This window comes from Neovison vison, chromosome 12 (genome assembly GCF_020171115.1).
Source record: "Neovison vison isolate M4711 chromosome 12, ASM_NN_V1, whole genome shotgun sequence".
Classification (NCBI taxonomy): Eukaryota; Metazoa; Chordata; class Mammalia; order Carnivora; family Mustelidae; genus Neogale; species Neogale vison.
Genome location: NC_058102.1, coordinates 19,517,898 through 19,545,370, shown reverse-complemented (window position 1 = coordinate 19,545,370; position 27,473 = coordinate 19,517,898). Strand labels below are relative to the sequence as shown.

Sequence of the window (27,473 nt, the reverse complement as noted above, 5' to 3'; positions counted from 1 at the left end):
CCAATGACCCTGCAATTGCACTACTGGGTTTTTAACCCCCAAGATACAGATGTAATGAAAAGAAGGGCCATCTGTATCCCAATATTCATAGCACCAATGGCCACAGTCACCAAACTATGGAAAGAATCAAGATGCTCTTCAACGGATGAATGGATAAGGAAGATGTGGTCCATATATACAGTGAATTATGCCTCCATCAGAAAGCATGAATACCCAACTTTTGTATCAACATGGATGGGACTAGAAGAGATTATGCTGAGTGAAATAAGTCAAGCAGAGAGAGTCAAGTATCATATGGTTTCACTTATTTGTGGAGCATAAGGAATAACATGGAGTTCATGGGGAGTTGGAGAGGAGAAGGGAGTTGGGGGAAATTGGAGGGGGAGACAAACCATGAAAGACTGTGGACTCTGAGAAACAATCTGAGGGTTTTTTGGGGGGGATGGGGGATTGGATGAGTCTAGTGGTGGGTATTATGGAGGGCACACATTGCGTGGAGCACTGAGTGTGGTGCATAAACAGTGAATTCTGGAGCACTGAAAAGAAATAAAAAAAAATAAAGGCAAAAAAAAAAAAAAGTAGTGATCCAAAGGGGCACATGCACCTGAATGTTTACAGCAATGTGTCCACAATAGCTAAACTATGGGAACAGCCTAGACGTCCATCAACAGCTGAATGGATAAAGAAGATGTGGGGGATACACGCATACACCATGGAATACTATGCAGCCGTTGAAAACCCCCAAATATTGTCATTTGCCATGATGTGGATGGAGCTAGAGGGTATTATGCTAAGTGAAATAAGTCAATCAGAGAAACACAATTATCATATAATCTCACTGATATGAGGAATTTGAGAAATAAGACTGAGGATCATAGGGGAAAGGAGGGAAAAATGAAACAAGACAATACCAGAGAGGGAGACAAACTATAAGAGATTCTTAATCTCAGGAAATAGACTGAGGATTGCTGGAGGGGTGTGGGGTGGCTGGGTGATGCACACTGGGGAGGGTATATGGTATGGCGAGTGCTGTGAATTGTGTAGGACTGATGAATCACAGACCTGTACCCCTGAAACAAATAATAGATTATGTGTTAAAAAAAAGTATGGGGCTTCAGAGATCTTCTGGATTGGTGAACACCTGGACGACTGGGAGAGTAGCATGCCCAAAGAGAGCATGGAAGCTCCAGCTCTTTCCCTGTACCTTGCTCTATGTGTATCTTCTGAATGTTCACTTGTAACCTTTATCATATAATTTTATAATAAACCAGTAAACAGTAAGGAAAGTGTTTTCTGAGTTCTGTGAGCTACTCTAGCAAATTAATCAAACCTGAGGAGGAGATGGTGCGAACCTCTGACCTACAGCTTGTTGGTTAGGACTACAGGTGACAATCTGGACTTGGGTCAGCATCTACAGTGGTGTTGGTGGAGGCTGTCTTGTGGGACTGAGCCATTAATCTGTGGGATCTGATGCTGTCTTCAGGTAGACAGTGTCAGAATTGATTTGAATTGTAGGGCACCCAGCTGGTGTCACAGAATTTCCTGGTTCAGGAAGACCCTCACACATCTGGTACCACTGGGTGTGGTAGTGGTGTGAGGATAAAGGGAGACACAGAGCAGGAAGATACATTTCTCTTACTCAGATTCCAGATTCTATCTACACACATACTGCTTTCTCTTGTATCTCCTTTATCTTTCACCTTCCCAGGTTGTTCTAAAACAAACCAGTTCACAGATCCAAAACTGCCCCAGTCCTTTTATAAAAGCCACATCCCCCATTTTCTGGGGATGTACCAGGATTGCCACATTTTGGATCAAGAACAGGTGAGAAAGTAACTCATCTCTTCTTCATACTAAAATATTTTAGTATTTGCAGAGCATATGGCATGATTCAGAAGTCACCAAACAGCACAGAATCCCTGTCACTCCACATTAAAAGAGAATTATTTCACCCAAAATCCTATTGGGGGGTTTCATAAGCCATATATAGGGGGGTTGTTTACACACAACATACTCATTCATTCCAAGAAAATGAGACTTTCTTATTTTTCTGTAAACTACCTAATCTTCCTTAGGAGCCCCATTCTGCTGAGTAATAAGGAAACTTACAGTTAAGTATCTCAGTATGCCTTCCTTGACTTCTCCTCCAAAATGCCTGTAAAAACATTTGCTTATTGTATGACTGTGGAGGTGAGCAGGTGGGAGCTCAGATGCATGCTACTCCTTGGATTTTCACCGTCCCACCTTTGAGGAAATTATTTCCCTGTTTACCTGGTTACTCCTTGCTCTACTGGCACCTTCTGTGGACATCTGTGGCTAGAATACTCCAGGTCTGCTGTTTCTCAGCTCAGTCAGCGCCTAGAGTCCTGGTAAACTGGCCTCATCTCAGCTTTTGGGGGTGGTCTATTTCTTTGGAGTATGGATAGGATTCCCATTTGATTTCCAGCTCAGGTCGTCTGCCCTACAGACCCCACTTTAGTTACTCTCCACTTTTTCCGGCAGCATTATCAACTACCTTCTGTGTCCTTCACAGGGTCCTTACAGGACTTCTGGGTAAACTTCATGCCAGAGGAGAGGTGAAGGTACTTTTCCTCATGTGGTAGTTCAGATTGATAGAGGGGGGCACTCTGTTTCATTCCAATTGCCACCTTTTTGCAGAAGAGGAAAGATATGAGCTAGACTTCCTGCCCTTGGCCTTGGGTGAAGGTCGCAGAAGGAAGTGGGCCATAGTCCAAACATTGGAAATGAGGGCTCTGTGGGCCCCTCAAACAGGAACAAGATTCTCCTCCTCCTCCTCCTAGAGCCATGCTTGGGCCATGTTTGGGAGCATATTTCCCATCTGTTTTTCATTTCCCCCACACAGAATGTGGGAGGCCAGGATCACACAACATTCCCTTCTCGTTCCCCAGATGCCTCTGAACTCCCTTCTTTGAATTTTTTGTTCCAATCCATGATGAATTACTTGAATGGCTCCCAGCACACACCAGGCTATTTCATACTTCTGAGCCTTTGCTCGTGCTGTTTTCTCTGCCCAGATTGCCCCTCTAATACCCATTTCTCTTGAAAAACTTCTAATCATCCCCAAAGGCACTGCCCAGGACTCTTCCTCCAACATGCTCACTTCCGTCTTGGCAGTTTGCACAATGAACTTCATTAAAGAGATATTTTGTGTCTGTCTTCATCATGAGAACTTAAAGGCACAGAAGCTCAGGAATCCCATTTCGGGCATTTTTGTTGTCCTGGATGGGTGGCAAAGAAAAATTGTTCAACAAATGTTGTTTCAAATAATTAAATCTTGGTAAAGTGTACATAGTATATCTCTCTGTATTTCTTTTTTATTTTATTTTTTCAGTGTTCCAAGATCTGTTGTTTATGTACCATACCCAGTGCTTCATGCAATACATGCCCTCCTTAATGCCTACCACCAGGTTTACCCATCCCCCCAATCCCTCTCCCCTCTAAAACCTTCACTTTGTTTCTCAGAGGCCATACCACCCTGAATGTGCCCAATCTTGTCTGATCTTGGAAGCTAAGCAGAGTTGGGCCTGGTTAGTACTTGGATGGGAGATCTCTCTGTATTTCTTACAACAGCGTGTGAATCTACAAATAACTCAAAAAGATTCCATTATTAAAAAACAAAAAACAAAACAAAACAAAAAAAACCAAGCTTGATGAGTAGGATCAGTTATTCTCTAAAGCTTCCTGGTTACACAATGGGAGAAGACCAGAATCCAAAAATCCAAGGTCTTTATGAAATTGTCATTTTTCTTTTTTTTTTAAAAGATTTTATTTATTTATTTGACAGAGAGAGATCACAAGTAGGCAGAGAGGCAGGCAGAGAGAGAGAGGAGGAAGCAGGCTTCCCGCTGAGCAGAGAGCCCGATGCGGGACTCGATCCCAGGACCCTGAAATCATGACCTGAGCTGAAGGCAGCGGCCTAACCCACTGAGCCACCCAGGCGCCCTGAAATTGTCATTTCTGAATGGGGATGGATGGTTCAAGCTATTAGTAGTCAGGGGCTCTATACCCCACTGGCCCTTAGAACTATCAAGTCATGACAGGCTTTGGGGAAAGGTGACACACCTGTAGCACATACAAATTATACCAATTATAAAAGGAGCCCTTTCAGGCAGGTGAATGAGGAAAAGTGGACTCCTTTAGGCTTTGTGGGTGGCTAGTGTCTATGTGTGAAAGGAAAGTATGGCACCGCTTCCTCTGGGTGGTTACACCCACACAAACAGACTAAGAGAGGTGTATAAGTCCAAGTTCAGCATGCCCTCCAGCCTCCAGCTCTGCATTCATGTGTAAGGCCTAATCTGAACGCAGCAATCCCAGACTGAGTATTTCCCTACATTTGCCATCTCACTTCAAAGGGCTAATGGCCATGTTTCCATTCATTTGGAATGATGGCTCATGTTAGGTATAAATATATTGTGGGTAAATGAATATTTTCTGTTAACTTTCTTAAATGAATCAATGTGAATAAAGAGTGGATGGTTTATTCTCCACAAAAATTAGTAAACTAGTTCCCTTATTAGTGACTTTATTATTATTATTATATTTATTAGTGAATATAGCCTCATTTTGTGTTTGCTCCTAGTGCAAGTTCTTGTTAGATACAGTCATCCATGGAAACTTCTTTTTTCCCTGAAGAGTGAAAGTGAGGTCCAGGAACCAGTGTGGGCCCCCCTTATGAATGACCCTCCAAGGACTTTGCTAATGTAGGCAGAAGCATGCATCTTAGTTAAGATTATCATCTGTTGCCTAGTGTGGGGGTGCAGTGACAGCTTGTCAAAGTCCCTTCTTACATCAAATGTCTATAAATGTACTGCATTTATTATCACCTTTGAGTTCTTTTCCATGAAACTGTTAACTACTTGTATACAGAGACCTTGTGACTTCACACCTGCATGCTGGCTAATTTCCTGGGGTCTGATGCTGTCATGTCACGGTGGCAGAAAAACACTCCTTACTAGTGATATGCAGAAAGCAAAGTACAGTTTATTGGGGAAGCTTCCACATAAGACACTGCAGAACCCATGATTACCTTTGGCTGCCATCATCCAACAGAGAGATATGTGCTTGACTGACCACAGCTGGATGCCCTTGGGAAATGGCTCCAAGAAAAGGACCCTGCCCTGTACTACTCTATGGATTTATAAGGATGGCAGAGAACATATGGTATACTGTGTGATACAGGAAATTTTCTGATTGGGGAAACAGTCTTGGTTGAAGACAGAGCCTCTAGAGATTAGCCTCTGACATCAGCCTCTTCTTCCCTCAAGCTAGCATAGACCTGCTAAGCCAGCATCTTGCTAAACTACCAAGAGGATGGCTAGGATTTGTCTCTCCTCTGGCACCATGTAGTTAATTGGGCATTCAGTAAGTATTGGGTTAATAACACTATTATTATTAGGAGGTTCACGTTTTGGGTTAATAACACTATTATTGGGACGCCTGGGTGGCGCAGTTGGTTGGACGACTGCCTTCGGCTCAGGGCGTGATCCTGGAGTTCCGGGATCGAGTCCCACATCGGGCTCCCAGCTCCATGGGGAGTCTGCTTCGCTCTCTGACCTTCTCCTCGCTCATGCTCTCTCTCACTGTCTCTCTCTCTCAAATAAATAAATAAAATCTTTAAAAAAAAAAACACTATTATTATAGTTAATATAACTATTGGGTTAATAACACTATTGGGTTAATAACACTATTATTATTATTTAATAATATTTATTAAATATTAAATTTATTAAATATTATTAATAATATATTTTTATTATATTTATTTATAAATTATATTATAAAATTATATAATATTTATTAAATATTATTAAATTTATTAAATATTATTAAATAATAATTATTATTTAAATTTCATTTAAATTTGTTTTCCTTCCATATACTAGCTATTGTGAGGCCCCTTAGAGGTAGATGAGCTGGGCAGGATCTGGGGAAATTTTCTGTGCCTGCCCTCTTCATAGGGAAGGGAGTGGGCAGATTGACTACAGTGGATTCTTTTTTGCACCTAGATTCTTTTTGCACCTAGATCCCTAGGATGGAAATCAAGCAAACTGCTCTCTCCTGCTGGGTAGAAGACATAGCCTCTGAAGAAGCATAGGAGCAGAGGAACAAAATGGAAGCAGTTTTCTTCTCTGCATGATATCTTGTGCACAGTAGCCCTCATTGTGCCCAGGAGAACATTGTGACTATTCTGGGAGAGATCTGGTTAGGTATGGTAATCATGTTGTCAGGGCATCATGGCATCATGGCACATGGCAGCCATGTGATAATTGTTGAGTGCTCTTTTGGAGATAAGTGTTTGAAATCAGGGTTGTCCCAAAGGGAAAGACAATCCAGGATCCATCAGAAAGATGGATTTCTTGTGAGTCCTGAAGGTCCCAACAGCCTTGGAAGTTCTAGATCTGCCATATTAGGCTCAATATGGAGCAGGGTGGGCATCCTGCTGAAACAGAAGGGGCAGAGTGGATGGGAAGAGTCTATATCATAGCATGGTATGCTTCTACCGGCCCAGTGACTGGTAGAAGATCTCAGGAATGATGAGGGGGGCTGCATCTTACGGAGTCTGAGATGTCATGGCTCAGGTAGTGTGAAGGATCCTCACCACAGTGGAGATGGCAACTACCCTCCTGGGGAGGAAGGAGCTACATTTCTTTCCACGAGCAGTAGGAGGAACTGTAGATTTAGAAGCAAAGGATGTGGATCTGAGCATTGGGCAACACTTTCTTTTTCTCTCCCTCAAACTGAAGAGTCTCCAGGGTGGGCTAGATCTGCGACTTTCTAGTGATGGTTGGTTCCATGAACTTGCTGTGTCAAGAATGAGGAAATTTACCCTTCTTTGCTGAAGGCCAGTGTGGCTCTCATCTACTACTACTACTACTACTACTACTACTACTACTACTACAACTATTACTGGTTCTTAACCAGGCACTTTGCTAAAAGCTGTACAAAGATTTTTTTTCACTTAACCCTCAACAATAACCCTATGACGTAAGTTCTATTAATTTAAAATCTGAAGTGAGGCCACATAAATTGTTCAAGATAAAATAGCTTGGAGTGGTATAGACTGGATCAGAACATAGTTCAGTAGGACTCTAGCTTCACTATCACTTTATTATACATATGCCTCAAATGTTTTAACAGCAAGTACTCTATGCAGCCAAGACATCTTCCTTCAGAAAATGCCATGTGGCAGGAATTGTGTTTATTTTTTAAAAAATATTTTATTTATTTATTTGACAGAGACAGACAGCTACAGAGGGAACAATAGCCAGGGGAGAGGGAGAGGGAGAAGCAGCCCAATGTGGGGCTCTATCCCAGGATCCTGGGATCATGACCTGAGCTGAAGGCAGTCGCTTAATGACTGAGCCACACAGGCACCTCTGGAATTGTGTTCCACTGTTCACCACTGCAGCCCCAATGCCTTGGCTAGTGTTTGGCCCATAATCAGTACTAGATACATATTTGTGGAATGAAAACAGGGATGTGTATATAGCAGCCTTTGTATGAATCCTCAATCCTGAAGTAAGCTATGAATCATATTCCTATACCAGGTCAAGGGAAGGCAATCATGGACCATCAGATTATTTGTGCCTTTAATATTTCAATCCAGAACAAGCATTATTTTATGATCAAAATGAATTATCCTGACATTCTTTCCCATCTTATCAGACTCTTCTTTATTCAAAATGTTGTTGGTACTATTACTTAATACTGGAGCAAGCAATAAATTCCACTGGTCTACAGAGACTGTGGTTGGGTTCACAGTACCAAAATGATTTTGATTGAGTTGGCATATACCCCTAAACATTCCTAAATCAGTGGTTGGCAGCAGCCAGATTCTGTGAGGAGAAAAAAAAACAGTGTGCATGTGTGCACACATGCATGCACACACACACACATCTGGTAGCTCCAAAGCCTCTTACATATTAATAGATTCCTTATGGATTACATGGCTATAATTGTGAAACAGGACAAAGAACTGAAGAGAAACATTAAACAAAAAAAAATTTAAATATTCCTTTGAAAATTCAATTTTTCTGGAGAAAGTAGGGAAAAAAGCCCAACGTAATGGAACCCTTAAAAATGTGTGTCAGAAACACAATAGGAAACCAGAATAAAAGTCAGAATAAGTGTAGTCAAGGAAGCCACATGAAGCCAAGTGCAGAGTTCATCTGCACTCCCAACAGCAGGCATAGATGGAGACAACATCAGAGTAGAATAGTAAGTGGGGGAATGCCAAGTCATAGTAAGAACGGGTAGGAGTGGGGGTGCAGTAGGGCGAGGAACTTTCTACAATTCAAAACAACAGACTATTCATATCATATTCCTAAAATCTGTATAACGAAACCTGTTTATATTATCAAATTAATTGTTCAATGTTCAAATTTCAGTATCTCAGCCAGTGGCCCACCAACAATTTCCTTGTTCATAACATTTTCTTTTCTTGGTCCCTTGAAAAAATAACAAATGAGTTTTTCCATTTATAAAGCTGCTCTGAAATGTCTTCTTATGTCATGGTGGCTGGAGGTCATCTTGGGATACAGGATGGTAATGGGGACCCCTGGGCTGGGGAAGAGGAGGTCTTGTGATTGTGAAGCAATTTCTGATCCCATTAGCTGATGGTTGACTGACATTTTGGAACAAGATTTTGCAAGGAACTGGGGAAAGGAAAAGAAGGAGCATGGGAAGGAGACACTTAAAAGATTGAGAAGGCAGGAGTGAATTGAGTGCTCCCAGATTCGAGGAGGATTTTATTGTTGGACCCAGATCTGTTGTGAGCTTTCAGCCAGAATTTCAGAGGCCTGGTTTGAGAGGCCTAGTATAGGGTTTCTTATCAGTATTGTGCTGACCTTACCAAGGAAACAGGCTCTGTGAGGAAAGATACATTAACTTCTCATTTACAAATCAAGCAGTAATATATACAGGCTTAATGGGGAAGCACTTTTTAGAGGGCTAAAGGTGGTATTTTAGGAAAAATATAAAGGGCAGTACAAATTTACATGCCTGGAAGTTGTTTTTCTGAGAAGTGATACAAATTGAAAATAACTAGTTTCATGAAAGATTTATCTAGATTCCTCGGTGCTAGGTTTGTAATAATTTATTAATGGAAGTGAAGGACTTTGGAGGATATTCTTGAGTTTTCCTCAGTGTTCCCATCAGAGGCAGAATATTGAGTTGATTAGAATCTGATTGAATATGTAATTTCTTTTTAAAAAAATTTTTTTTAATTTTTTATTTTTTATAAACATATAATATATTTTTATCCCCAGGGGTACAGGTCTGTGAATCGCCCGGTTTACACACTTCACAGCACTCACCAAAGCACATACCCTCCCCAATGAATATGTAATTTCTCATTAAAAGCAGAAATTACATTTTTAAAGATCTCAGGAAGCCCCTCTGTCCAAAATGCGTGGGAAGGTTAAAAAAAAAAATGTCCCATAGCCCACTATGAAGCTCACTTACGTTATGTCCTGGTTGTGATACTCTGGGTAGATTAATTTCTCTGAGCCTCCACTCTATAATAAGGATAATAATATCTCCCTAACAAGTTTTCTGTCAAGAGTAAGGGAGAGCATATATACAAACACCTAGCATGGGGCCTGGAATCTAGTAGGTTCCCAATAAATAGTAGTTCCATTTATTTCCTACACCTTCCTTTTCTCCCCTGCCCTCCCCCACCCCGTGCACTCTGATTCTTGAACTCTTATAACTAGGGACAGAGCCTTCCTTGCATGATAAAAAAAATAATAATAATGGTAATATCACTAAGCAGTTACCACTAATCTCATTCGATCCTGAAAACAATACCATGAAATAGGTACCATTATTGACTCCATTTTACAGAGGAAGAAACCAAATCTAAGTAAGGTTAAATACTGTTTTAATTATCTTTCTATATAATAAACCACTCAAAACTTAGTGGCTTGAAGTAACACCATCTTATTATGTCTCATGATTCTGAGTTGGCCTGGATCAGCTGGGCAGTTCTGCTCCACATGAGGCTGTCTGGTACTACACTCATCTGGAGGTTGGACAGAGCTAGAACATCCAAGATTGCTTGCTCACATGGTGAGCAATTGATATTGGTGTTGGATATCAGCTGACAGTTGAGACTATCCACCAGAGGACAACTGTACTCCTCCATTGTCTCTCCTGGGATGGAAGATACATTGTTAAGAAGGAACCCTTCAAGAGGGAAGAAATGGAAGCTCTCAGTTCTCTTAAGGCCCAGGTTCAGAAGTCTTAGAATATCATTTCTCCCATGATCTGTTGGTCAAACCAGTAACTGGCCCAGCAAAATTTAAGAGAATTGGAAACAAGTTTCACTTCTCAATGAAGGAGTGGCAAGGGGGAAGGAGTTATGACAGCTATGACTGGAGATTATCTATCACAAATACTTTGCCCAAAGTCACAGAGCTAGTGAGTGTCACAGTCAATATTTCAACACATCAGTCTGACTTCAGAATCCACGTGCTCAGCCACTAGGTCATACACGTGACAATATACAATTAAATGCCAGTGTCTATGGAGAACACAATAAGTGCAATGTAATTTCAGAGGAAAGATCAGTATAGATTAAGAAAAGAGTACTCCCTTTGTGCCTCTCCCTACAGATAACAAATGTTATTTCTTGAAATGCCACAAAGGTTATATATGCTAAAGTTAAAATAAATTTTTTTTAGATTCTCCCATTTCAAAATTCTGTATACATTCATTAAAGCTGAGGTTTCTGTTTGTGTGTGTGGTGGGGTGAGGGTAGGGGGTAGGATGGCTGAGGCCCCTGATTACAAATGCTGTAAGCACATACTCAGCCTGCCTAGTGGGTAACTCATGCCTGTATGGGGAGGTTCACAGGTAGAGTTGGCAGGTGAGGCTCCAAGGAGAGGCAGAATTTAGCCTGGCTCTGAATTCTGATTGGGATATGATAAAGGGAAAGACAGAAAGACGAAAAGGAAAGAGAAAGAGAAGAAAGGGAAAATATGAACAAGAAGACATCGAGTGGGGAATGAGCAGCGAATAGTAGGTAGGGGGATAGAGGAAGGAAACAGGCTGAAGTGAAAAAGGTCTGGATTTGGAAGTGGGAGGGCTGATTAGTAATTTACTTAATGATTGGAGCTAAGCTGGCCCCCCATCTTCAGGGTTTCCCAAAGTAGCACTGAGAATCAGACTACAAAGAAAGAAGATCCTCATGAAACTAAGACCCAGCTGCCTTGGCGTAGCTAAAAACAGATGCCTGGAGAGCCCTGCTGGGGGCTGGGTTGGAAGGATACTGCTGATCCAGGAACATCTAGGCTTATACCACTGTCTCACTAGTTTCATTCGGTAGGGGATGGAGAAGTATGAAGCAAACCCAGTCATCGTAACCCATCTGACAGCACTCTGCAGAGAGTTTATCAACCTACATCTCTCTTATATTACCTATCTAACAGGATGTCCTGGTGAAGGCAAGGACTTGGGGACTTTTTTGAGTCATTCTGAGCAAACACCATCTTCAGATTACTTTCCTACTAAGGTGGTTTCTATCATTTTCATTTGCAAAACCTTCTCTCTTCCTTCACGTTTGAAAGAAACCCAGTATTACTGTTGTAATTTTTTTCATGTAAATTATAAATATTTAGAATTTCTGTCAAAAAAAAAAAAGAAAAGCAGATGTTTCCCCTTATTCTGGTCCCAAGTAATACCACATTAAAAAAGAGAGAGAGAGAGAGAGTATTTTCAAGTCTTGTTAAAAAATATCTCAAGAAAATAAACATTTGTTGAATGCAAATAAGAACAGAATATGGTGATTTAAATATTAATATAGAATTCAGAGCAAAGGAGTCTGAAGCCCAGAGAGACTGGGTGACCTGTATAGGTTCACAGAGTGAATATGCAGCTAAGTCAAAATATGAACTTAGTTCTCTCAAGTCCTTGCCTGATGTGCTTTCTATACTTGACTCAGTAGACTGACTGCAAAAGGAACCTATTCTAGCTGCAGACTAATTTTGAAAGCTTCAGAACTGGCATTCCAACCCTAACTGCAATAGAGTTCAGAGATGCCTAGACAGATTTTAAAGCCAAATACAGCAACTTCTGCTTACTTCTAATTTTCACTACCTCTGTAGCATTTGGCGCTTCTGACTGCACCCTCCTTGAATTCTCTCCTGCTCTGGCTCCCATGCCTCAAGCTCATTTCTTTCATCTCTGGTCTATCAGTAGGAGCTCCCTATTCAGAGTTGTTCTTCCTTTTACATTTCATTTCTGAGCACTTTTTCTTTCTGTTTTATACCAGTGGGTCTTAGTCAAGGATAAGTATCGGAATTTCTTGTATAACCTATTTAGAACTTGGAAGTAGGGGCACCTGGCTGGCTCAGATGGTAGAACATGTGACTCTTGATCTCAGGGTTATGAATTTGAGCCCATGCTGGGTGTAGAGGTCCTTAAAAATGGTCCTTAAAAATAAAATCACAAAAACCCAAAAATTTTTTAAAAAACCTTGGAAGCATAGTAGCCATAATTTGAAAAATTCCTTCAGATGACTTTGATGGACATCCCTGTAGCAAATAGTATTTTTGAAAGATGGCCCCAAAATATTTCCCATCCCACATATCCTTCTGTAATGTGTCCATGCCATTTTCCCCATCCAGAGGTGGAATCTATTTCTCAAGTTCTTGAATGTGGTTAGGGCTGTGACCAATAAAATGTAACAGAAGTAACACTGTGCTAGCTCTAGGCATGGCTCTTACTGATCTGGCAGCTTAAATTCCTCTTATAAGAAGTGTGATCAGATATCCTGAGACCACCTTGGTATGAGAAACCCAAGCCATAGGGATCACCTCAAATGATAAGACCTCATGTGTGGAGCTTGGAGGCACCATGCATGAATAAAGAACCACCCTGAAAGTGGATCCTTCCAGGCTCAGCCTCTATAATTAAGATCATGTAGAACAAAAGTACCTAGCCTATCTAGTCCTTCCTCACAACCTGACCCACAAAATCATGAGCAAGATAAGCGGTTGTGTTAAGCTTTGTGTGGTAGTTTATTTCATACTCAGTGATAGGTAAGCCAGACCAATCTCCCTCTTCCCCATACACACACAACCCGTTAAGAACCATTGCTCTGTATACTCATGCCAGTGCCATGAGCTGATAGTTCAGAAATCATCTCACTTTTTTCTTGGTATTTATACAGATATCCTGCTGGCACCTCAAATGCAACAGATACCAAACTAAACACATAATTTTCCTTTCTAAAACTCCTGTTCTTTCTGCTATGAATTGTCCACACTATCTTCCACATCACCTTGGAGTATTTTTTTACTCCTCTCTATCACCTGGGGCAGCCAATAAGCCACAAAGTCCTTTTGTCCTCTTCTTCCTATCCACTCTGTCATCGTCCTAGTTAACTATCATTTCTCAGCTGCAGTGTGGTAGTGTCTCCCACACAATCTCCTTGCCCATCATTTTTTCAGTTCATCTTCCACATAAAGATCAGAATGATCTCCCTAAACCATGAGTGGGCACACATTATTTCTGTTCTCCAAAAACAACAGTAAGTCCAGAATGTTTACCAAAAAAACTTCACAATTCTCAATGTGGTAATCAATACCCTTCACTACTGAGCAACAAAGTAAATTCACCTTTTATACACTACTTCCCTAACTCAGCATAACTCTCAGATACCTGAGCTACCAGCTGTCTTTCTAGAACTCTGGGCTTTTGGATGGGCTTCTTTTCCTCAGTCTGGAACACCTTTCTTTCCTTTCTTCATATGTAGAAATTCTCTGTGCATCTCAAAGCCCAGTTCAATTTTCATGTTCCCCTGGATGAATTTTTGGGTTGCTCTTTACACTAGGGCTGTCACATAGAGATGTGCAGATTGTATACAATGCAGCTCTAAGAAGAGCCATTCACAATGGCCACAATGTGAATTGCACTTCCTAGAGTTGTATAGGGCACAACTTATAACAACACATAATTATTTGCACTCCTTCAACATAGTTTTTTATTTTGTTCTCTTAAAAAACACTTCTAAAATACCTGCTGTATGCTAGACACTGAATAAAGACCACAAAGATGTGTTATGAGGTCTTCGTCCTGAGAGGCTTAAAGTTAGGGCAGACAGGCATAAAATCAAATATATACTAAAAACAGTTTCACCTCTATTTAATTCTTAATTTAGTCTTCTCAATTTTAGTTAGTTGAGAGCTCAGTTTTAGTGCAAAATTCTTAGGGGCAGAAGTCATGTCTTATTTATCACAGCCCACAATTAGCACTTGACTGTGCACTATATAGGTCTCAGATAATGGTTATTAGATTACATCAGATGTACTAATTGTAAAAGAGCAACCATTTATTTGCCCTGTACAGGGAACACTGCTAACCCCATAAGACTGGATGGGAAGTGTGCATTTAGGACGGGACAGAAACTACTGTGTGTTTCCCTATACCCTATTTCCTCTTCTTATTAGGCACTCAGCTAGACTGCTTTTCCTTGCCTTCCTTGCAGTTAGGTGTGGCCATATGGCTGAATTCTGGCCAATGGAATGTGAGTAGGAAATGATATATATTGAGACCTGGCCTATAAGAACTTTCTGCTTACTCTTCCACACTCTTTTTTCAGCCTGAAGCTTAGTAGAGGAGATTCTGAATATCTAGAGCAGGTGCACTACAAGAGGGAAGGAGCTTGAGATATTATTTGGGGGATCACTGGCTGACCATTATTGCATGAATGAGAAATAAGCCTTTATTGTGTAAAGCTCAAAGTTTGGGATCGCTTGTTACAGCTATAAGCTTAACTTGCCTAATACAAGAGCAAAGTTTAATGTCACATTCTTAGATTACTCATGACTACCTATTTTTCAAGAGTGTCCAGGAAAGAAGGTTCCAAAACTGCATTTATCACCCCCATTTAAGTATGAACTCTTTCAACCCCATGATCAGAAATAATGGCTTTGTTCAATCTCTGACTTTTGTAATCTTCAAAACATATGCAAGTACAAATAATATCAAAGAACTTCTCTTAAAATATACTTCCATAAGGCCAGAGAAAACTCATTGGTGTAGAATTTGAAAGGGTCTAGAGATCCCTACCCCTTGCTAACACAGTGCTTGTGCTCAGTGCTCTGCTGCATGCTGCTATCTACTCAGGCTGCCATGGGATGAGAATCCTCACATTCAGGCCCACTGAATGCTGGGAAAGAAATAGAGGGGAGTAAGTTTGACTTCCCTCGTCCTTTCAAGCCAGTTTGGCACTTGTCGTAACTGCATGATTTGTATTCATGTGATAACCTTAGCACTTCCTATTTTAATCCTAAATAAATAAATAAATAAATAACTCACTCACTCTGAGAAACGAGGCCACAAAATTGAAGAAGGTCCAATATGCCTTTTTTTCCTTTTGTTTACTCGACATACATTTTCTAGCACCTATTATGTTCACAATGCTCTGTGTGTGATTGGGGGTGGGGAAATGGTTAAAACACACACAATAAAGAGGTCTGCTCCCAGGGACATTTTTAATCTGTTGGTAATTTGACAAGGCAAGCAGCTATGTGAAAGACAAGATAGAGTGGAAACAGCAATGACTTTGATGAGACAGACCCAGTTTCAAATTCTGGCCCCATCAATGACTGTGATTTGAACTTTGCACCACTTATGCATTTAAATTCAGTTCCTCATCTATAATTTTTGAGTATTGCTTAAAGAACTAGAGAATTCCCTAGCAGGATGCAGGGCAAATAGTAGGTCATATATCTTTTTATATAGGTAGACAAGGCATATACATATGTTTAACCAGTTAAATATTTAAGAAATAGAAAATAATTGGCACAAACAAGAAAAATTGGATGAGTGTGGAAGGAGGAAATTACATTGAGATAAAATGGACAAAATAAGTTATTAGTTTTTCTTAATCAAGTCTTTCTTTTAGAACACTTCTCAGTTAAAATCTAATGTGGATGATAGATTTAAATGTAAAATTCTCATGCAGGAATTGCCAAAAAAGGTATAAATGGAGAGAGGAATTTTTTTATTTGAGAAGAAAAGTTCCTGTATTGGATAAAAAAATTCATAACATGTACTGTTGACTCATACATACACCTGTGTGTGTGTGTGCATGTGTGTGTGTGTGTGTGTGTGTGTGTAATAGGCATGCTACATACATGAGGGATAAGCCATAAAATTTTTTCACACACAAAACAGACAGTCATATCAAAAAATGGGCAGAAGATATGGACAGACACTTCTCCAGTAAAGACATACAAATGGCTATCAGACACATGACAAAATGTTCATCATCACTAGCCATCAGGGAGTTTCAAATTAAAACTACATTGAGATATCACCTTACACCAGTTAGAATGGCCAAAATTAGCAAGACAGGAAACAACATGTGTTGGAGAGGATGTGGAGAAAGGGGAACCCTCTTACACTGTTGGTGGGAATGCAAGTTGGTGCAGCCTCTTTGGAGAACAGTATGGACATTCCTCAAGAAATTAAAAATAGTACTTCCCTATGACCTTGCCATTGCACTCCTGGGTATTTACCCCAAGGATACAGATGTAGTGAAAAGAAGGGCCATCTGTACCCCAATGTTTATAGCAGCAATGGCCACGGTCGCCAAACTGTGGAAAGAACCAAGATGCCCTTCAACAGATGAATGGATAAGGAAGATGTGGTCCATATACACTATGGAGTATTATGCCTCCATCAGAAAGGACGAATACCCACCTTTTGTAGCAACATGGACAGGACTGAAAGAGATTATGCTGAGTGAAATAAGTCAAGCAGAGAGAGTCAATTATCATATGGTTTCACTTATTTGTGGAGCATAACAAATAGCATGGGGGACATGGAGAGTTAGAGAGAAGAAGGGAGTTGGGGGAAATTGGAAGGGGAGGTGAACCATGAGAGACTATGGACTCTGAAAAACAATCTGAGGGTTTTGAAGGGGTGGGGGGGTGGGAGGTCGGGGTACCAGGTGGTAGGTATTATAGAGAGCACTGGGTGTGGTGCAAAAACAATGAATACTGTTATGCTGAAAATAAAAAATAAATTAAAACAAAAAAACAAAACAAAACAAAAAAAACAAAAACAAAAAAATTTTTTTCATATGTTCAGGAACAAAGAGTTATGACATAATTTGCAAAATTACAGAAAGCCAATGTTACAAGAGGATCTTTCAATCCTAACTATTCAAATTACAATAGAAGTAATAGACTCAAAGAGATAAAATGACTTATATAAGATCACATAAGTAGGAAACTGTTAAGTTAGGACATGAATCTTAATCTCCTAGATTTTTGGCACAATGACCTTACCACTAATTCCTTTCTAGTCAAGGCCAAAGGAGTAATTCCATAATGCCACTGGACACAGCTTCTTGGCGGTCTTAGTTCAGGAAGTGAAGATTGTCCAGTAAAGGCTTCCCAGTACTATGGACAGAGGTCAGGCTTGAATGAAACCTCTATTAAGGATTCCACAAAATAGTTTAAAATACTTAAAATAGCCCTCATTTATTGAACACAGTGTGCCAAATGCTTTATATATATAATTTATTTATTCATTCACTTGAATTTTTGTTCCTATCTATTATATGTCTGGCATCTATACCTTGTGCTAGGATACAGTAGTGAAAAGACATTCATGGTCATTGACCTCATAGAACCTCTAGCTTTCCCCACAACAGAAATTCCATCAGATTTGTTTGTTTGTTGCATCCATTTTACAGGTGAGGGAACAGGCCTAGTGAATAACAATGATGGCATCCATATATTGACCACTACCCCACACCACACACATTTCTGAGCACTCTCTTGAGTAAATCTGCTCAATAGTTCTATGAAATAAAAAATGGGGCACAAGCAGTTACAGTGACTGGTTCAAGGCCACATAGTTAGTAAGCAATAGATCAAGGACTGGAATCAAGTCTATCTGATACCAGTGTCCATAATTTTAGCCTCCACATTATACTGACCACTGGATTCCTGCTCTTACTTTTTTTTTTTTTTTTTTTTTTTTGCTAAAAGGTAATGCATATGATGTCAAAACTCTGCTAGTGAGGGTAGTATCCAGGAAGCATAAATTATTTTGTCTACAGACAAATTCTGTGTTCCTTTGCAGATGTATACAGATAACAATATTTGCTCAAGTGGTTATCATATGTAGTACTGTGCCTGTATACATGATTCCAGTAAAAGCAATAGCATAAGCCTGGCCCTTAGTAGAGTAGGCAAATGGAGTAAGCAGTAGAAATAAAAAAGTAAGTCTAGAAAAAAACCTAGAAATTATTAAGAAGCAGTAGCTTCTGGTAACAATATTGCTGGATCTACATTTTTTAAAAAAATTCATTTGACAGAAATCACAAGTAGGCAGAGAGGCAGGCAGAGAGAGAGGGGGAGCAGGCTCCTTGCTGAGCAGAGAGCCCGATGCGGGGCTCCATCCCAGGACCCTGAGATCATGACCCGAGCCGAAGGCAGAGGCTTTAACCTACTGAGCCACCCAGGCGCCCCCCTGGATCTACATTTAGACAAAACTATGTTTGTATTTTTCTGAGGCTAGGCTTGCTTGATTTAAATATAGAGACATCAAGTATCTACATAAACTTTCACACTCCTATTAGAAAGAGGGCAATTTCTGCAGAATTAAATTCTAGCCATAAAGTTTATTGTGTAATAATAATTTACCCATCTCTTTAAGCCATCCTGTTGCAATGTATAGACATACACCTTGAGACAAACCGTAGACTAGGACAATTTTCAGTTTCATATAAATTCTATTAAAGAAGAATAAAACAGTGAAATTGCTTTCTCCATTCTCTTCCACCATATGGATCTCTTTGAGGTTTAATAATATTATAAATAAAGAAGCTTCAAGATGAAATACAAAACAGTGAACAACAATTTAAAAACATTTTGAAGAAGCACGTATTATACCTCAGTGTTGCCAGGCTTTCAACATAAGTTAAGATAGAAAACAGAAAGAGAATTCTCATTTGTTCTATCAAGAAAGTATAAATATTGGCTCTGTAGTAAGCCAACCTTTTGCAGCTGTACACCAGCTCTCAATTATTAAAAAGATTCTTAAATTCCCAGGGAAATAAAAATCAATTTCAGCCATATAAGTCTGTATATAAATCTATTGTGCTTTATTCCAAATATTTTCTCATCAAGGAGTTTGGAACAACATTTTTTTTGAAAGAGAAAGTCTCTAGTTCACCCATTACACCATTACAAATATTTGAATGACTTCCAGTAACTTTGCTTAGAAAATCTCAATGTTTGTGAAACGTGCCAATGACAGCTCAGCAGCAATGTCAATACATTTCGTTATTTGGCAAGATTACTATGCATAACAATAGATCAGAATTCTGATTGTCATTTTCATATATTATATTTCACTTTTGTCACAGCACACAGGATGGCTCCTCTTGCCCTCTTGGCAAGATACTCATTTCTGAGCTTATATTAAAAATCTGTTTTATCTGTTAAAGCTTAGAATGAGCTAAGTGATTACTGTTTTAATCCCAAATCAATATGTGTAGTCAGGTCTTGAAAGAATTCCAATCACTGTAGCCCTTGTTCATATTTTAGATGGATAATGCTATTGGTTTTTTTTTCCTTGGGGCTCATTTTATACATTTTATTGGTAGGAATTATAGTCACTGGTATAGTGACTATTGTTCACATAGCTCAGATAATTGATGTGATAATTTTCTGGTTTTGTAATAATAATCTGCACTAGCACAAATGAAATATACAAATTTGCTAAAGTTTGGAGAAATAGAGTAGAATGGAGCTTCTCAAGCTTTAGCATACTTTAGCATCTCCTGGAGAGCTGGTTAATAACAGATTTCCTAGGTCCTACAATCAGTGAATCTAATTCAGTAAGTCTGGATGGGTTTGAGATTTTGATTTCTAACAACTTCTGATGTGATGCTGATGTTGTCTTTTCAAGACCATCTTTTGGGGGAGCAGTGGAATAGAATGGAATGGCCCATAGTGAACGTAAAAATCTTGCTTTGTCCTTTACAGATTTGTTGATTTGGAGTAATTTACTTAACATATTTTTAAGTCTTAGTTTCTTCATTTGCTCAATGGTGGGTTTATAAGGATTAGATAAGTCTATATGGCACTTGACATAGTGTTGGACCTGTTATGTGCTCAATAAATGATAGCCATGGTTATTAGCAACGATCCAAATGAATCCCTTTTCTGGGATTCATCTGGGTGAATTTGCAGTGTTTCTGCTTCATATCCTAGTGTATTTGGCAAATTATTCATTGAGTATATGCAGATTAGGAGTTATCTGATCAGTGAGTTAGCAACTGTTCAGAACTTGAATTGCTCAGGTGGCCCCTAAAACACTTAAAAATTTTGCCCCTTGGCCTTCCAACTACCTATCATACTGAAACGTTTCTTCTCAGTCTTTTGGATTATTTTTCATTTATTACTTTATAGTCCACAGCTCCACAGTTATGTCTTCTTATGAATGATATTTTTAAGAACAACATCACTTTATTTTCAAAATCAAATTCAAGTCTTTGGAGACTAATATCCTTTCTCTCCATGTTTTGCTATTAAGAGGCCTGGTGTTCTGCCCAGACAACATATTAATAAATTTAAGCTTGAGATTTTCATTGTCATGTGAACGTTGAAATTGGCTTTCAATTACACAAAGCAGCCAATTCAACAGGATACATGTATTGGACTTATAACAAACATGTCTGGGAAAAAATTACTTTAAAATCCCTGATTGTGTGGTTGCTTTTAATTTGTTAAAAAGTCATGATCCACCAGTCATAAAAGAATCTCAGCCAGTTCAGGCTAAGTTAATTTTGAGAAATACATGTAAGCTGATGTTAATAAATGCTTTTGTCTTGCATTCAATCATTTACTCAGCTGTTAATTTAGCAGTAAGTCCCATTTCTGTGGTGGGTGATGGTCTAGAAGCTGGGGAACACACTAACCCCAGCAGAGTTGACAGTCTAGTGAGAAAGGTAAAAGCACAGTTATTAGAACCTCATTTATTTTTATTTTTTGCTTTTCTTTCTTTTTTAAAAATTAACATGTAATGTATTATTTGTTTCAGGGGTACAGGTCTGTAAATCATCAGTCTTACACAATTCACAGCACTCACCATAGTAGAGCCTCATTTTAAGAGGCTGATAAATCTCTGGTCTTGATCAGATAACAAACTGTAGAAAGTAAGCTCATTGTTTGTGATCATCCTCAATTACTCGTAGAATTTGTTAACCATCACCCAAGGCTTTAGACACATCCACAGCTCTAGATGATATCTTCTAGAAGTAAGTTTCTCTAGAGCTTCTAACCAAAGCAGAACATACATTTCTGTAATTTTCATTTGTAAAATGAACTTAGAGAAAGAAAATCAAGGCGGCTTTGTAGTTTGCAAGTAGCTGTTACATAAACTCTCTAGCAAAATGACGCAATTGAATAGAGTACCAATCTATACATCAAACTTGATTTTTTTGGCTTTTCAAAGAGGGATTTACATTCATATGACCTATTTCAGACTGAATGTTTATGTCCTCACCCTCAGCTCTCTACTCTCACTGCATTTATATGTTTAAGGGCTACCCCCCAATGTGATGGTACTTGGAGATGGGGTCTTTGGGAGGTAATTAGGGTTAGAGGAAGGCATGACAGTGGGGCCTTCACAAGGGGATTAGTGTCACATAAGAAGAGACACCAGAAAGCTTGCTTTTTCCACTCCCCTATGTGAGAACACAGTAAAAAAGGTGGTTGTCTGCAAGCTAGGAGGAACAAGGTACTCACCAGACACCAAGGTACTCCAGCCATTACCTTGATCTTGGACTTCCCAGCTCTCAGAACTGTGACAATAAATGTCTTTCATTTAAGCCACCCAGTCTATGGTATTTTGTTATGGCAGCCCAAGACAGGACTTTAGAAAGACAGGGATTTATGCAAAACTGTGGAAATACCTCAAATTTATCTCCATTTCCCCAAGCAGGGTCCTCAGTTCATCTACCAGCTCTTTACCATTGTCTACACGGAGTTTGCTCTTTCTTGACTAGAATTGTCACTCTTTTTGGCCCGTTTTGTTTACCAAAATGCCTTTCCTAAATCTTCCAGTTCTGGATCAGAGGCTCAAAAAATCTTTCCTGATTTGCGCTACTCCTTTACCAGAAATCCTTTATTCCAACGTTTGTTTCACTATACACTTAATTACATCTCACTCTATTGTGTCCTGATGTTGTTCAAGGATGTAGGTCTTACCTCCTAAACTAGACTCTGAGCACTAAGACAAGACTACAATCTAGAATTTTCAAATCTTTTATGTCCTCCATTGGCCCTTTTAGAGTTTGTGCAAATAGGATGGGAATGAAACTTATTGAATGAAAATTGAACTAAATGCTGGGAGCCAACACATGTTCTGAAGCAAAAGAATCAAGAAATGCAAGGAAGTACAATAAAATCCTGGCTCCAAAGCCTGGAAGAGAGTCTGGATAACTGAATTTAATAGAGGGATGAGGATTCATTATTTTATACACCAGGAGTTTTAATTATCTTGGATGGAAACGTTTCCAACATATTAATCTTCCCTGCCTTCTAAAATAGTGCTCTATAAACATAATCCAGCTTGATGACTTGTCATTAAAAGTAGTAGTATGCTATAACACTGAGAAGTCCTCAGGCGCTTCAGAGGTATGTAGAACTGTTTGTCCCTAGTTTAAATGGCTGCAGATTGCTGCTTTTCTTTTTAATTGTTGTTTTGATTTTTAGCTTTTCTGGGTCCTCCCTTGCTATTGGACTGTCCATTTCACTGAAGCCCATGTGACTGACTGTACCATTTCTCTTCCCTGCTCTTAATTTGCTGCTTCTCATCTGACATGAGTTTGGAAATCATGTGTCCAAGCTCACTGTGGTTGTTGTCATGATTTTTATTGTTGGAGATGTGTATAACTAAGAGCAAAGGGCTCTGTGTGAGGGCTTGCTGGGATCTCTATAGCTAAAGTGACAAGAGACAGACTTCTAGCTATTGTGAACTCCTAGTTCAGCTGCTCTGAAGCCTCTTAAATTTACTTTTTCTTCTTACTTTTCTAGTCTGGAAATATGTTTTTCAGACATGTATTCAAGTAATCACTGAGTGCTTTTTTTTTTTTTTTTGCAAGATACCTGGTAGGTGTCCTAGGATGGCCCCCTAAAATAAAAACTCTGTCTTGATCACTATTTTCTGAATTGCAGTAGCACCTAGTAGGCACTCAACACATATTTGCTGAATCAATGAAGTAAACTTTATAATCTGAGCAGAGATAAGCTATTCATATAAATATACAAAAAACCAAGCTTACAATGTAAACTGCAGTAAGAGTCATAACAGATAAACAAATAGAGTATGTACATGGACCAAAAGATTTCCTGCTGGAAAATCCAGAGGGACTTCATGGAAGAGGTAGTAGTTTTGACTAGGCCTTGAAGGATGGGGTCATATACTGATTAGCAAGAAGTTAGAAAAGTAAGAAGACAAGAGCAGTACAGACAAAGCCAAGATGCTAGAATGGGAAGGCTGTATATGGGATATGATTAGCACATTTTGGGTGGAGTACATGTAGGGGAGTAGGAGGAAATAACATTATAATGCTATATTGGGGTAAGAGGAAGGCTAAGAGGCTAAGGAATTTGGATTTTGTTTATTAGGTGACAGGGAGAAACTAGGGGGTTTTGAGCTGGGAGGTGATATCCTTAGAGCCGGGCTTTAGAAGTCTTGGTAAGAGTTGGAATTTAGGAGTTGAAGGGAAACAGGGCTGGAGGTGATTTCAAGGTTATAGGTGGGAGGAACATGGGTCTGAACTGGGAATAGCAGAAAAGGAATGATTGGCAAGGAGGCTACAGATGCACAATAAGACGACTTGCCAATTTATTTATTGTCTGGAGTGACAGAAAAGGATATGCTGGGTACAACTCTAAGTGATGTCCTTTCTGGAACTCAAAGTGTCCAGAAGAGCAGGTTTAAATAAATGGTGTGTGTGTGACCTGGGACATGCTGAGGCATGACACTGAGTTGTTGTAAAATTGTGAATTGCTATAAAAAAACATGAATGGAAAACTGCCCTGAAGAGCACTAAAGGGATAACAAATACTTAGAAAATGAGTCCTTATGTGTACTTAGCCCCCCAAAAGGAGTTAAGAGGTTCATGTATTATTTTAAGTCCCTTCTTGACAAGACCATATTAAAAATAGTTCAATTTCACTTTCAAACAGCTTTCAAATGCACTGTAAAACAGCAACTTCTACTTGTTTTTTCTGAGAGATTACTCTTTAAAAAAAAAGATTTATTTATTTTAGACAGAGAACATGGTATGGGGGGACAAAAGGGGACAGAGAGTGAATCTCAAGCAGAGTCCCTGCTGAGTGCAGAGCCCAGTGTGGGTTTGAACCAATAACCCTGAGATCCTGACCTGAGCCAAAACCAAGAGTTGGATGCTTAACCAACTGAGCCACCCAGGTGTGCCAAGAGATTACTCTTTTTTTTTTTTAAAGATTTTATTTATTTATTTGACAGACAGATCACAAGTAGGCAGAGAGACTGGCATAGAGAGAGGGGGAAGCAGGCTTCCCACTGAGCAGAGAGCCCAATGGGGGGTTCAATCCCAGGACTCTGAGATCATGACCCGAGCTGAAGGCAAAGGCTTAACCCACTGAGCCACTCATGTGTCCCAAGAGAGATTATTCTTGATAATCTTGATAATTCTTGATGTTTGAATATTATTGGAATTGCTCATGGATTAGTAGTAGCTCCTTTCTGAAACAAGACAGGTAGCAAAAAAACAAACTGAGAAAGCTTCCCCCAAACAGAAAATGGATCTTGTCTTCTATCAGAAACAAAGATGCTTTCAAATTAGCAGACAGCTCTCCAATGGAATAAGCAGGGAAGCTTAAGACAGTAACTTGGGTTTTCTAGAATGAATGAGTAGAATTTTACATGTAAGCAAGAGGAAAAAGTACAGTCCAGGCAAAGGAAACTGTATATAAACTTGGTGAGAAAGAAAGATAAGGCATGGTCAAGGGATGGCAAGAAGCCATTTGGCTGGAGCACATGTGGACAGAGTATGGGGGAGAGGCCATACAATTAAGGAACTAGATGAAGGTGTAGCTTGAGAGATGGATTAAGGCAGGATGGATGGGTGTCATAGGCAACGCTAAAGAGTTTGCAATCTATTAGCAGTGGGAGCCATCTCAGAGGTCTACTAGGGAAACAAGACAATCAGATATGTTTAAGCAAACTCTCTGGTGGATCTGTGGAGAATGACTTGATAATCGGGGGACAGAGGCAGAGATGAGAATGCTAGTGAGGTGATGCTGAAAGCAGATAAGGACCTGAGCAAATGAGCTTTTGAACTAAGCCAGTAGTCGGCCTGTAACAGGCACTGAATGTGTGCTAGTTGGTAGGTAGGTCAAGTAGGCAATAGCCTTTAGTCTATCATAACTGGGTGAGTCTCCTCTTAGATTCAAACCAGCTTCAGCCATAGATTGCTGGGCCAGAGGCTCTGAAGTGTTCTTGAAAATATTAATACTACAGCCAGAAGCCAAGATTCATTTTGGTTTGGTGCACAATTTTAATACAGAAGACACAGAGAAGCAGAATACCACCAGCTTCTGGTGGACTTACTTCTGTAGGACGCAGCGCAACCTGAGGTATAATCATTCTGGACAGGAACATGTCAAGTCTTTAGGGGTCAATGTAGTTTCTAAAAAGACAAAGGGGAAAAAAATGCAAGAGATCTCCATTGAAGAGACCCTATTTCTTTTTTAAATATAGTGAATATTTACTATTCTATAGGGTTGCTCTGTCCAACATGGTAAGCAACTAGCCATGTGTGGCTATTGACTAGCACTGGGTGTGGTGAAAAAATAATGAATACTGTTTTTCTGAAAATAAATAAATTGGAAAAAAAATAATTTTTGTATGGGTTTTATGTTGAAATATTTTATTTAGATTTATTGCATTAAATGAAATATATTATTAAATTCATTTCTTAAATTGTGACTACTAGAAAATTTAAGATAACTTATATAGCTTATATTATTGTTCTGTTGGACAGAATTACTATAGACAGTTCAATGTTATTTATTACTGCAAAAATAAAATAGTTCCTCTCTGATTTTTCGGACCTTTTCCCTTGTAGGGAAGTTGTCAACATATGCACTAGAAAGAAATTCAAAATGTAATAAGCAGATTAATGCATCCTCACTTGTAGTCCAGAACTGTTTATCTGCCTTCCAGTGTATCTATGGAGATTAGTGCAACGGCAAGCTTGTTTTAATGGCTATGGTTTTCTGTATAATTTGCATATTGTAAAAATTATTTAGACAAAAAATTTGAAACAATTTGTTATTTTGGGCCATTAAAAGGCAAGATGAAGGGAAGGGGGGAAAGGCCTCATAGTAAAAATTTTCCAGCTAGGGTAAATTGTACTCTGATGTGTTTAAATAGACTCAACCTTTCTAAAGAAGAGATTATTGCAAAATACTCTTCTTCCACAAAGAGCTTGGAACCAATATCTCTAATAGAACATCAAATAACAACTGCAAATTCCCCAAACCAGAATATTTGATCACTTTGCTTTCACATTGGTGAATAGCAAGTAACTTCAGAACAGGCATTCTTGGCTTCCAGTGCCCACTACCCAACTCCCCCAACAGCTCCTGCCTTTTTTTTTTTTTTTTTTGTGGGCTAATAGAAATTGTAATTTTGATCATAATGTTGACCTTTAGCTTCATTTGCTCTAATTTTGCAGATCCTTTCTGCTTCACACCAACAGCCCCTCTGATTCTACAAATCTGGTGTGTGTTAGCATTTAAGGGAATGTGAAGTAAGTCTCAAGGATTCGCCACCAAATAGAATTGATCATACAAGGAAAACAAATCTAACTAAGCATCTGAGACATCATGGAAAGCATTTTACAATATTTTGCAAGGCTTTTTGCATTCAGGAAGTTTTATTTAAAATAAAAGTAGCCCCTTTAAAGAAAACAAAACCTTATTCACTGTTTTTGAAGAGTGAGTAAAAAAATTCAAAAGTTAAATGCTGACTTTGAAATCTGAAAGAATTACAGCCTGAAGTGCGTCTGCCACAGGGAGGGTCTGCTGTGCTTCAAAGAAGTTGGGAGCAGTTTAACTATGTATATAGACAGTCTGAGAGTACTTGGTAGACAGGAATTTTTGGACAGAACAGGCAGTTCTTAAATACCTGTCACCAGCGTTATATAGCAGACCAAGATGGAACTGATTCTCACGTCAAGTCTTTAATACAACACAAATGACTTCATCTGTGCAATTAGTGAACAAGCTGTTCCCACTTGCCTAATAGCTCCAGGAGGAGAAACTTATTTTGACTTTGATTTGTCCCATTTTTCCTGTGTACTGAGTGTTGCAACCTTATGTCGACTAAAATCTCTTGGCCTGATAATTACAGCCAACATTGAAAAA

The 27,473-nt window shown here is 39.3% G+C and overlaps 1 protein-coding gene across 3 annotated transcripts in view; it reads right to left on the bottom strand.

Annotated features, from left to right (window-relative positions):
- WASHC3 (WASH complex subunit 3) overlaps positions 1 to 27,473 on the bottom strand; it is a 122,334-nt gene that overhangs the window by 5,654 nt on the left and 89,207 nt on the right. Inside the window, exon 8 of one of the 3 annotated variants that reach the window (XR_006381434.1) lies at positions 2,272 to 3,239. The exons of the other annotated variants lie outside the window; for them this stretch is intronic. The gene's annotated coding sequence lies outside the window, so the exon portion shown is untranslated. The remainder of the gene's footprint in view (positions 1 to 2,271; positions 3,240 to 27,473) is intronic. 3 annotated transcript variants of the gene reach the window in all.